The sequence below is a fragment of the Oncorhynchus mykiss genome, chromosome 11 (assembly GCF_013265735.2).
Source record: "Oncorhynchus mykiss isolate Arlee chromosome 11, USDA_OmykA_1.1, whole genome shotgun sequence".
Lineage (NCBI taxonomy): Eukaryota > Metazoa > Chordata > Actinopteri > Salmoniformes > Salmonidae > Oncorhynchus > Oncorhynchus mykiss.
The window spans coordinates 44716737-44730539 of record NC_048575.1 but is presented as its reverse complement, the minus strand read 5'-3'; positions in this window follow the sequence as shown (position 1 = coordinate 44730539).

The following is a 13803-nucleotide window of genomic DNA, read 5'->3' as shown; positions in this document are numbered from 1 at the left end:
TAATATTCACCAAGCTTGTTGGAAGCATGGAATATTTTTAACCTGGTAACAAGCGTGATATCACACATTTTTGTATTACATCTCTCTCACCTGCGGGCTGCACTGGTTGAAAAAAAAACAACTGACATCAGCAATAGAGAAATGAACAAACGCCTCGTGCCACACATCCGACCCGTGGGGGGTCAGGTAGTGCAAATTAACAGCAGAGATGTGAGCCTGTGCCTTGTGTCCTCACCTTATGTGTCAGAAACAAGGCTTTGTCAAGATGTCAGCCAGCCCCTGACTGCCTCTCAATCGCTGCCTCTCTCTCACACTGCCTCTCTCTCTCTCTCTCACACACTCCCTCTCTCTCTCTCACTGTCTCTCGCTCTCTCTCCAACCCCTTCTCTCTCACACTTTCCATTAGTTTAAATAGCATCTTAAACCCCTGGATGAGAGCATCCTCATTCCAAAGCCAACTGGAGCTTTTGACACTGGAACAACCTATCAATTAAACATGTTGCAGTGTGCCTGGTGAAGGAACAGCATTGCCTCCTTTAGTTCTTCTTCTAATATGACTTATGACGACCCACATCTGCATATTTAAAAACTCTCAGCCCAAAAAGTACACAAGCAAAACGGAAGAAAGACAAACAGATAATGATAAGCTAACCCAGAGTTACTTCTCATAAAACTTGCTGTGAGGATCATACTGTTTTCATTCTATATAATTTGGGGCTTGTTGCAAAGGGGTGGTGATTCATGTGTTCGAATCAGTGGTGTTAAACAATAGTACTGAGCAACTAGCTAAATCTTTTGTGTGCGACTGTCACAATAACCACACAGATCCTGTGAGATAGTTGGATACGTACAGTCCTTTGCCAGCGTGCTCAATGGCAATACAACAAAAATGAGTCTGGTGGGCAAAACCAGTTTCCGTGGTTACCTTCTGTCTCTGATGTAGCTGCCTGTAATGTCATCTAACAAACATGGCTGACATCTACCGCCCTGTGAACTTGTTACTTAAGACTTTTTGTGTACTTCAGACTTGAATACCGTAGAAACTGATTGAAGAATAACCATCCATCTATAGCTCTGAAAAAATGCACTGTCGTCACAACAATAGACATGCGATGGAGAGGATGACGTGGAAGCCTTTCTTGTGATGGAGGGTATATGGATGTAATGCTTTTTAACATCCATGGGAGATCAAATGGTGCTGACTCAGGTTTGCACCCTGTTTTTGGTGTGTTCTGCTCCATCAAACAACACCCACCCAAGTGAGTCTGACTTGGCCTAACCCAGGACAATACTCTCTCACTGGGTCCAATTCCAGCTGACTGACTGCATGCTGCCACTTATGCACTTAACGCTAGTGCTCTCTCTCTCTCTCTCTCTCTCTCTCTCACACTCTCACTTTCTTAATCTTTCACTATATCTCTCATCTTTTTTCTTGTCAAATCTCTTCTTCCACCCTCTATCGCTCTCCCTCTCTGCCTTCTCCTTTTTCTGTCTCTGTCCCTCCAACTCTCTGTCGATTTGTGTTCATAAATACTTAACGTAACTCCCCATTCATAATTTAGTCATCACAAGTAAGAAGCGGATGAACTGTCTCATGCTGCCGGCCAGCTTTTGTGGAGATTTGCGATGTCATGTCCAACCAGATTTGAAAGAGAATATGACAGAATAAGTAGAAAAGGGACATTTCCTCCAACTTCCTGTTAAAATAAAAGATTACTGACTACTTCAACTCAGAGTTCTCAAGAAAATAATGAAAAAGTACACTCTTGACCATACAAAATATTACCCTGACTGCAGTCGCATTGTTAAAACCACAGGTGAAATAATGTTACCCACGCACATGCATGTATTTAAGGATATACAGTGCCTTGCGAAAGTATTCGGCCCCCTTGAACTTTGCGACCTTTTGCCACATTTCAGGCTTCAAACATAAAGATATAAAACTGTATTTTTTTTGTGAAGAATCAACAACAAGTGGGACACAATCATGAAGTGGAACGACATTTATTGGATATTTCAAACTTTTTTAACAAATCAAAAACTGAAAAATTGGGCGTGCAAAATTATTCAGCCCCCTTAAGTTAATACTTTTTAGCGCCACCTTTTGCTGCGATTACAGCTGTAAGTCGCTTGGGGTATGTCTCTATCAGTTTTGCACATCGAGAGACTGACATTCTTTCCCATTCCTCCTTGCAAAACAGCTCGAGCTCAGTGTGGTTGGATGGAGAGCATTTGTGAACAGCAGTTTTCAGTTCTTTCCACAGATTCTCGATTGGATTCAGGTCTGGACTTGGCCATTCTAACACCTGGATATGTTTATTTTTGAACCATTCCATTGTAGATTTTGCTTTATGTTTTGGATCATTGTCTTGTTGGAAGACAAATCTCTGTCCCAGTCTTCCAGAATGGTTGTCACGTTCTGACCTTTATTTCCGTTGTTTTGTATTTATTTAGTATGGTCAGGGCGTGAGTTGGGTGGGCAGTCTATGTTTGTTTTTCTATGTTTTGGGGCATTTCTATGTTTTCGGCCTAGTATGGTTCTCAATCAGAGGCAGGTGTCATTAGTTGTCTCTGATTGAGAATCATACTTAGGTAGCCTGGGTTGCACTGTTTGTTTGTGGGTGATTGTCTATGTTAGTGGCTTGTGTCAGCACAGGTCTCATTTTGTAGCTTCACGGTCGTATTTGGTTTATTGTTTTCGTTACTCTTTTGCATAGTGTTCAGTCTTTCTTTATTAAAGATTCACCATGGACACTTACCACGCCGCATATTGGTCCTCTGATCCTTCTCGCCTCTCCTCTTCAGACGAAGAGGAGGACGATCGTGACAGAATCACCCACCAACCAAGGACCAAGCGGCGTGGTAGAAAACAGCGACGACAGCAGCAGCAGCAGCAACAACAACAGCGGCCGGTATCACAGGACTCCTGGACATGGGAGGAGATACTGAACGGAGAGGGACCCTGGGCACAGGCTGGGGAATATCGCCGCCCCAAAGCAGAGCTGGAGGCAGCGAAAGCTGAGCGGCGGCGATATGAGGAGGCAGCACGGCAGTGCGACAGGTACGAGAGACAGCCCCAATTTTTTTGGGGGGGGGGGCACACGAGGGGTGGAGCTAAGCCAGGTAGCAGACCTGCGCTCACCCCTCGTGCTTATTATAAGCAGCGCGATACTGGGCAGGCACCGTGTTATGCGGTTAAGCGCACGGTGTCGCCAGTACGTGTCCATAGCCCGGTGAGCTATAGGACAGCCCCCCGAGAGTGTCATGCGAGTGCGGGCATCGAGCCAGGGCGTATGGTGCCTGCTCAGCGGGTCTGGTCGCCGGTACGCAGTTTTGGCCCAGGGTATCCTGCGCCGGCTCTGCGTGCTGTGTCTCCGGGGCGCTGGGAGGGTGCAGTGCGTCCTCTGCCCGCGCTCCGCTCGTACCGGGCGACTGTGGGAATGGAGCCGAAGGGAGAGGTGCGTGTAGTAAGCACTAGATCTCCCGTGCTTACCCACAGCCCGGTTCAACCTGTGCCTGCACTCTGGACGGTCCGGGCTAGAGTGGTTATCCAGCCTGGGGAAGTGGTGCCAAGGTTGCGCACCAGAGCTCCAGTGCTCCCCCACAGCCCGGTCTTTCAGGTGCCTCCTCTTAACCCCAAGCCTCCTGAAGGTCTTCCCAGCCTGGTGGTTCCTGTGGCAGCCCCACGCACCAGGCTGTCTCTCTGTCTCCTCCCTGCAGGTGGTCCTGTCTGTCCGGCGCCGCTGCCGGAGTCTCCCGCCTGTCCGGCGCCTCTGCCGGAGCCTCCCGCCTGTCCGGCGCCGCTGCCGGAGCCTCCCGCCTGTCCGGCGCCGCTGCCGGAGCCTCCCGCCTGTCCGGCGCCGCTGCCGGAGCCTCCCGCCTGTCCGGCGCCGCTGCCGGAGCCTCCCGCCTGTCCGGCGCCGCTGCCGGAGCCTCCCGCCTGTCCGGCGCCGCTGCCGGAGCCTCCCGCCTGTCCGGCGCCGCTGCCGGAGCCCCTCTGTCCTGAGCAGCTGTCTCTCTGTCCCGAGCAGCTGTCTCTCTGTCCCGAGCAGCTGTCTCTCTGTCCCGAGCAGCTGTCCCTCTGTCCCGAGCAGCTGTCCCTCTGTCCCGAGCAGCTGTCCCTCTGTCCCGAGCAGCTGTCCCTCTGTCCCGAGCTGCCCCTCTGTCCAGTGGGGTCATTGAGAGGGGTGGTCATGCTGAGAGAGCCACGGAGGCGGACAATAAGGCGGACTAAGACAATGATGAGGTGGGGTCCGCGTCCCGCGCCAGAGCCGCCACCGCGGACAGACGCCCACCCAGACCCTCCCCTATAGGTCAAGGTTTTGCGGCCGGAGTCCGCACCTTTGGGGGGGGGTACTGTCACGTTCTGACCTTTATTTCCGTTGTTTTGTATTTATTTAGTATGGTCAGGGCGTGAGTTGGGTGGGCAGTCTATGTTTGTTTTTCTATGTTTTGGGGCATTTCTATGTTTTCGGCCTAGTATGGTTCTCAATCAGAGGCAGGTGTCATTAGTTGTCTCTGATTGAGAATCATACTTAGGTAGCCTGGGTTGCACTGTTTGTTTGTGGGTGATTGTCTATGTTAGTGGCTTGTGTCAGCACAGGTCTCATTTTGTAGCTTCACGGTCGTATTTGGTTTATTGTTTTCGTTACTCTTTTGCATAGTGTTCAGTCTTTCTTTATTAAAGATTCACCATGGACACTTACCACGCCGCATATTGGTCCTCTGATCCTTCTCGCCTCTCCTCTTCAGACGAAGAGGAGGACGATCGTGACAATGGTCCTGTATTTGGCTCCATCCATCTTCCCATCAATTTTAACCATCTTCCCTGTCCCTGCTGAAGAAAAGCAGGCCCAAACCATGATGCTGCCACCACCATGTTTGACAGTGGGGATGGTGTGTTCAGCTGTGTTGCTTTTACGCCAAACATAACGTTTTGCATTGTTACCAAAAAGTTCAATTTTGGTTTCATCTGACCAGAGCACCTTCTTCCACATGTTTGGTGTGTCTCCCAGGTGGCTTGTGGCAAACTTTAAACGACACTTTTTATGGATATCTTTAAGAAATGGCTTTCTTCTTGCCACTCTTCCATAAAGGCCAGATTTGTGCAATATACGACTGATTGTTGTCCTATGGACAGAGTCTCCCACCTCAGCTGTAGATCTCTGCAGTTCATCCAGAGTGATCATGGGCCTCTTGGCTGCATCTCTGATCAGTCTTCTCCTTGTATGAGCTGAAAGTTTAGAGGGACGGCCAGGTCTTGGTAGATTTGCAGTGGTCTGATACGCCTTCCATTTCAATATTATCGCTTGCACAGTGCTCCTTGGGATGTTTAAAGCTTGGGAAATCTTTTTGTATCCAAATCCGGCTTTAAACTTCTTCACAACAGTATCTCGGACCTGCCTGGTGTGTTCCTTGTTCTTCATGATGCTCTCTGCGCTTTTAATGGACCTCTGAGACTATCACAGTGCAGGTGCATTTATACGGAGACTTGATTACACACAGGTGGATTGTATTTATCATCATTAGTCATTTAGGTCTACATTGGATCATTCAGAGATCCTCACTGAACTTCTGGAGAGAGTTTGCTGCACTGAAAGTAAAGGGGCTGAATAATTTTGCACACCCAATTTTTCAGTTTTTGATTTGTTAAAAAAGTTTGAAATATCCAATAAATGTCGTTCCACATCATGATTGTGTCCCACTTGTTGTTGATTCTTCACAAAAAAATACACTTTTATATCTTTATGTTTGAAGCCTGAAATGTGGCAAAAGGTCGCAAAGTTCAAGGGGGCCGAATACTTTCGCAAGGCACTGTAAGTAATAATGCATTCAAGTATTCACGCACACACACACACACACACACACACACACACACACACACACACACACGCAATCTTGTGTAACTAATACTTTGGACACACAATTCAGTCCCATTCAAAATCCTATTTTCCCTAACCCTTAACCTAACTCTGACTCCTAACCCTAAAACTAACTCTAGCTCCTAACCCTAACCCGAAAACCTAACCTGAACGGTAACCCTAAACCAAACTCTGACTCCTAACCCTAAAACTAACCATAGCTCCTAACCCTAATTTTAACCCTGAAACTAATTTTAACCTTAAACCCCTTAGAAATAGCATTTGACATTGTGGGGACTGACAAAATGTCCCCAGTTGGTCAAATATGCGTTAGTTTACCATTCTTATAGGGACTTCCGGTCCCCACAAGTATAGTTACACACACACACACACACACACGTCAGCACCTTGACCTGATTAAGCAATATCCCTGTTCCACCCTCACCCCCCCTGGCTTAGGTCTCAGGTAAAGACCACAGGGGCAAAGCCATTGTTGTGTCTCCTTGCTAATGGCGTTAATATTTGTGTGGCCCATAAATAACATAAAAAATAGGCACATAAAAATAATTAATGAAAAGCAAATGGAAGTGGAGCACTGAGATGCATGATTACGCAGAGCAGCGACAAATTACCCATGGGGAAGGGTGGGGTTCGCAGAACAGTCATTACTCCGCACAGCGAGCATGGTCTGCCTAACACCTGTGTTTCCCTACTAACCGCTCACCCTAATTAGCCCTCACACACCCCGGGGATCCTCCGCAACACACAACACCACACCAGGCCCAGACAAGAGGGGGAGGAGAGAAGGGATGGAGCACAGAGATCGGGCTTACATCCCCCTTGTTCACTTAAAAACGATACAGTAAAGCATCTGAAATCTTATGGGCATTACATGAATGACGTTTTCCAGTTTTTTTTTTTACCTGGATTTGACTTTTAACTGGTAGAGTTAGAGAGATTAAGAGAAAGAGAGGGAGAGAGAGAAAGGCAGTGAGGCAGTCATGGGCTGGCTGATATCAGCAGACAGGTGAGGACATGAGATAGCTCACCTCTCTCCTGTTCACTTGCACTCATGTTGCGATCCATGGATCGTACATGTGGTTGGATTTTTTGTTTTTATTTATAATGCTCATCACAGTTGGTCTTTGAATTATAACGCCTGAAACTCCTCCCTCATCAACAACGATCCCATGGTGTCGCTCCTAGCAACAGCATACAGTCCAACTTTTCCACTAAGGTGGCTCAGAGTTCCCTACTTGTTGGAAGCAAGTTATACTTCTGTAGCATCTTATTTCAATGAACATTTATGCCACTAAAATGTTTTGCACGTGAGGTGGTGGTGGGAGGGAGGGGATAACCACATCTCGGCTAGAGCTGGGCCTGTACAGTACATCACAGTATTTCCTGTCCCTCATGCATAATTACTAGACATCAGAGCTCATCATATAAAATCTACCCCAATGCTTACACTGCCTGGCTAAAACAATGATGAACTCCAAACATAAACAGCATTATCCTCACGATATGACACCGAGGAAAGTAGCAAAGGTCTGTCGTGCTAACACCTGGGAACTGTCCACGAGGGTGTAACGTTCAGAGAGTCATGTATTGTGCAGCACAAAAATAATTGCCTGTCTGGTAGAATAGGGAATTGTGATAGCTCTATTCGATATATTTATTTTTCCTTTATACTTTTGACTTCACTCAATCCAGTACAGGTCTATATGATGCTTCTCCTCCTCCTTGCCTCCATCCCAGAAGGGTCGATGTGCGGTCGATGTGATTGGGTTACAGTGCACCAGAGCATTGATCCAGCAGGGTGCCCAGGGGGTACAGGATTGATGGAGAGAGAACTGAAGGAAAAAGAGATCACACAGTGAGCCTGACCCCAATGAACTCTGGGAAGTCACTACAAGCACCTTGCCAAAGAGCAAAGAAACGGTGGAACAAAGACAAGCACTTTACTCTGAGAGAATGGAAGCTAGAGGTATTGTGATTACATGTATTTTTATCAGAGAACAGAATTAATTGTAATATATTGGATCTATGCCTTAGTGTCAGATTCACCTTGCCTAGTTTATTTACCAACTTCAATAGACCATGAAACATGAGGTTACATACAGGACCTGATATTTGTATCTAATATGGTATTTTTCAAGTTTTTTATTAAAACACTATGTTATAACAGCATTATGATTAACCCGAAAGACGCTGAGACATTTCAATGTTGCCAGAAGACAGAATGTTAGACAGTGGAATTAGTTTAGAATGTATATTTTTCCCCTCCTGAAGTATACTTTTGCAATATAGCAGCATTTCTTGAATTAAACAGAATAACAGTGTATATAGTCCACTAACTTTAAAATAAAATAAAATGTTTTTCTTCTACTAGTGGCTCATTAGTCATTAATTTGCATCAATTACTGATTCAGGCACTCAGTGTTCAGAATACAACTCGCAAAGACATCATTTATCACTGACTCACTGTCACTTCAATACAAATGGACTTGATTGCAATGTCCATACATCTACATTTACATTGTGAGGAATATAGCAACGTATACTGTAGGTAATTATTTCTTAGTGAGAATGAATGAGAAACATTGTCAGGGCACATTTAAGAAGAGCTATTATTTTAAATGTTTAGAAAGCTTGGACTATTTTGAATGGTGATACAAACTGTTTGTTTCGAAAAGTTGATAGTGTCTTACATTATCCTCCTGGCCTTATTATCTCTCTCTCTCTCTCTCTCTCTCTCTCGCTCTCTCGCTCTCTCTCTCTGTGTGTCTTTCTCTTTCCCTCACATATACATGCAGACACACACACACAAGACTGGGTAAGCACAAAAATCTATTCATGTTGACAGACTACGTTGGTCGATCCACTCCTGATTCCTCTGCCAGGAAACGTCTGTTTGTATGTGTTCAATGTGTGTGTTTTCTGTGTGTGTGTTGTCACCAAGTGAGAGAGAGAGCCAATCCCGCTACATGCTGACTCCAAAGACAAGCATGGATCTTATTACTCTATGTCTTGGGACCACACACACACACACACACACGCACACGCACACGCACGCTCACTGTATGGTATGAGCTCTCTCTCTATATCGCTCAGCTCTGCACTTGGTGGTCAAACATATCTTTATCAAATTAATGTACTGTATGTTTTCATTTAATCGTGAAAATTCCTTGCAGTGAAATCATGATATGATAAATGCCCAATGCCCTTTTTCTAATGTCATATTTGAGACTGAATTTAGTCTCTATATATAACTCCTTAATTTACTTAAATCTCGCAAGGTGGGTGGTTTGAGGTGGGAAAGACAAATATAGTTAAAGAAAATATACAAGGTGTAAGAGCAAGAGAAGGAGTGTTGATGCAGAATGTCGGGGACAACAAGGGGAAACTGTGGTTTCGTGAGGCCACTACCCCCTTCTTGCTTAAGAAAACTACAACATAGTGGAATTTACACTGGACATGTCTGCTTTGATATACAGAATGCAGACGTCAATGGAAACCAAGCCCCCTGTTTGTTTTTTTTGTACATTACTGTAAAGAATATTTCCCTTTTTAGGCTCAATCCCTTTTTTTCCCTTCCCCCTTGATATTATTCTCTCATCCTTCTTCTACAGATTCTACATGCTTTCTCCTTTTCATATCCAAACGGGCACATGTAATGTCCTCTCCTCTGCTCTGCTCTCCTTGCTCTCCTCTTGGTTGGTCCGGCAGTGTTCACTGAGACAGATCTGAGGCTGCTCTGGTGGTGACAGAAGTAGGCTGACCACACCGGCGCTGGCCCAATCAGTGCCGTTCTGCATAGTAATGTGTTGCAGGGGCGGGATAATGACGTTCCCAGCCTGCCGGCTGGAAGGGTATCCTCCGGTGTGCCATGTGATTTATCTCCTCTGTCAAGAGCCAGGACAGCCAGGACTTGTCCTTCCCCATGGTCCCTGGGAACAGGAGCCAACACACTCCAGATAATAGAAGGGCTGGATTCAAAACCTGGAGCAGCCCACTGGACAGCAATTTTCACCTTACAGTACTGGCAACCCTCATGCTATAGTTGAGGGAACTATGTCAAATACAATAGGATAGGGGACCACTTTCCGTGGTGTACTACTGCAACACAGAGTATGCTATCAATTTGTCAAACACACACTGTTCTTGTACCTTAGAGCAGGATACAGCGCACAACACAATAATGCCTGATGCTGTATATGCACTGGTGGAAATCCCAGGATGTTTGTTAAGAGAAGTTTACAACTTCACAAGTCAAACTAAGACAATTTGTCCTTTACATGTTGTTGACATGTCTGTCAGTCCAGAATAAAAAATATGTTAGGCACACATGTAGTTAATCCACTTTTGGAGTACAATTTGTAATTCCGATTGATAGACCTCATTTATCATGTCTGTGTATTTCAATTTGTGTGTAGGTCTGTAGCTTGCAAATAATTCAGTCAAGATTGATATACATAATATATTTCTGAGTGTATGAGTATTTCTGTGTATGAGTCATTTTGTGAGTATGAGTGTTGCTCTACGTCAGGCCTGCTAGGCCTGTCTGCCTGCGTCAGGTGTCCGAACCATGCTCCATACAGCCCTCTAGTCTCCAAGGCCTGGCTCGGTTGCTTTACATATTTTTCTCAGGCTTGACCTTGGACAAAATACTTAAATTAGCCCAATGAAGCAGATAATGAGTTCATTTAGGTAATTACGCATTCAGGTGGAATGAAAAAACTGTAAATATGCCTGAGGTCTATTCCACGTCGGCCAGACTAAATGATGAAGATGCTAAATAAAAAATAATTAGCTTTTTTCTAGAATCACTTCTAACAAGGAGCTACATGAGATCTAAGTTGAACGGACTTCTTCAGATAGCCTCAAGTTTTCTAATTAAAAACAAATGCTAGGAATTTATTTGCATTTTGCAATTTTCAATCGACATGTTATGCTATTAGCTCTTAATTAGATATTAATTAAGTGAAGATTGCACAAATACGAAGAACACAACACTGTCTATAAGGTAAAGCACGAACACCAAATGTAACATTGTTCTTCTTGGAAGTTAATGTTTGTTGTGGACATACCCTAATCACTACACAACACATTGCTATGACATGTAGATGTTGGTCAACAGGAGCTTCACCTTCCGAGTGGCACAGCGGTCTAAGGCACTTGCATCGCAGTTCTAGCTGCGTCATTACAGAGCCTGGTTCGATCCCAGGCTGTTTCGCAGTCGGCCATGACCGGTAGACCCGTGCGGCGGCGCACAATTGGCCCAGCATCGTCTGGGTTAGGGGTAGTTTTGGACGCCTGGGTTATCCTTGTCCCATTGCGCTCTAGTGATTCCTGTGGCGGGCCGGGCACAATGCACGCTGACACGGTCACCAGGTATACAGTGTTTTCTCTGACACACTGGTGCAGCAGACCTCCGGATTAAGCAACATTGTGACAAGAAGCGGTGCGGCTTGGCAGGGTCGTGTTTCGGGGTTCGCACGGCTCTCGGCCTTCACCTATCCCGAGTCCATACGGCAGTTGCAGCGATGGGACAACTACAAATTTAATATCACAAAATTGGGGAGAGAAAGGGGTAAAATATATATATATATATTTTAAACTAACAAAAAAAACAGAAGCTTCACACATCGCCCACGCACGCTACGTTGGTACAGTCACAGTGTGCCATTCAACTGACAATGAACATGACCCTCAATTTTAAAACGTTCCTGCCACTCCTGCCGTTTCTACTGACATCCCCCAAACAAATAAAAACTGACTCCCGGAGAATGAGTGCACAACTAGTAAATAGTCTTGCTTGTACACAAAACATTAAGAGGACACCTTCTCTTTCTAATGACAGACTGACCAGGTGAATGCAGGTGAAAGCTATGATCCCTTATTGATCACTTGTTAAATCGACTTCAGTCAGTGTAGATGAAGGGGAGAAGACAGGTTAAAAGAAGGATTTTTAAGCCATGAGACAATTGAGACATAGGTTGTGTATGTGTGCAATTCAGAGGGTGAACGGGCAAGACAAAAGTGCCTTTGAATGGGTATGGTAGTAGGTGCCAGGCGCACCGGTTTGTGTCAAGAACTGCAACGCTGCTTGGTTTTTCAAGCTCAACAGTTTCCTGTGTGTATCAAGAATGCTCCCAAAGGGCATGCAGCCAACTTGACACAACTGTGGGAAGTTTGAGTCAAAATGGGCCAGCATCCCTGCGGAACGCTTTCGACACCTTGTAGAGTCCATGTCACGATGAATTGAGGCTGTTCTGAGGGCAAAATGTTTTGTACACTCAGTATACAAGTACATGTCAGTCAGGTGGCTAGCTGCCCGCAACAGATCTCTATCACAGTAACGTTGAAGGGCCGAGGCTCGTATGACTTAGAAACCAGAAGGATGAAGTAAGAAGCTAACGTTAAACAGAGACTAACTCAGCAGGAGCAAAATATAAGCTACTAAGTTCTCATAATAACTGCTTTAGAGAGAGTAGGCTACTGAGACAGACAGTGATGTGGTGCTCAGTGGTAAGGCTGAGGAAGGCTGCAATGCACGCAGAAGAAAGTAGAGGAGACCGAGAGAGAGAGGAAGCAAGCAGAGAGAGGTTTGTACAGTGGTTCCAAAACTTGGGGTCGGGGCCATGTGGGGTCCACTGAGAAAATCTTTACTAATCTTTTCAAACAAGTTAGGAACTTTAAAAAGGAAGATATGTTTGAATATGAACATCTCCACATGCCCTACATTCCCTATAGGCCTAAGTTTACATTAAAATACAATCCGAATGCAAACAATACAGTTTAAAAAATGTAATAGGTTTTCATTTATATCGGTGGTTATTTGTCTTGTCTCGATCGCCACTGGCGTTTATAGTTTACCGGTTATCCACCTTTTTTTTACCACTGGAGTACATCACTTATATTATTACAGAATCATAAGTAATATTCACATTAATAATTCATGTGAAATCAAATCAAATTAAATTGTATTGGTCACATACTGTCACGTTCTGACCTTAGTCATTTTATTTATGTCTTTGTTTTAGTATGGTCAGGGCGTGAGTTGGGTGGGTTGTCTATGTTCCGTTTTCTATGTTGTGTTTGCGTTTCGCCTGGTATGGTTCTCAATCAGAGGCAGGTGTCGTTAGTTATCTCTGATTGAGAATCATACTTAGGTAGCCTTTTCTCACTTGTGTTTCGTGGGTGTTTATTTTCTGTTCTGTGTTTTATTTCACCGTACAGGACTGTTCGTTTGTCATTTTCTTGTTTTAGTTTCAGTGTTCATTATTTGTATTAAAAGTAATCAAGATTAACACTTACCACGCTGCACTTTGGTCCTCTCCTTCACACGACAACCGTTACACATACAGATATTTAGCAGATGTTATTGCTGGTGTATCAAAAGTATATCTATATGAAATGAGTAAAGCAGTATGTAAACAATATTAAAGTGTTCCTTTATTACAGTGACCAGTGATTCCGTGTCTATGTATACAGTGGGGCAAAAAAGTATAGATGAGAGAGACCTGTAATTTTCATCATAGTTAGACTTCAACTATGACATACAAAATGATTTAAAAAAATCCAGAAAATCAAATTGTAGGATTTTGAATGAATTTATTTGCAAATTATGGTGGAAAATAAGTATTTGGTCACCTACAAACAAGCAATATTTCTGGCTCTCACAGACCTGTAACTTCTTCTTTAAGAGGCTCATCTATCCTCCACTCGTTACCTGTATTAATGGCACCTGTTTGAACTTGTTATCTGTATAAAAGACACCTGTCCACAACCTCAAACAGTCACACTCCTAACTCCACTATGGCCAAGACCAAAGAGCTGTTAAAGGACACCAGAAACAAAATGGTAGACCTGCACCAGGCTGGGAAGACTGAATCTGCAATAGGTAAGCAGCTTGGTTTGAAGAAATCAACTGTGGGAG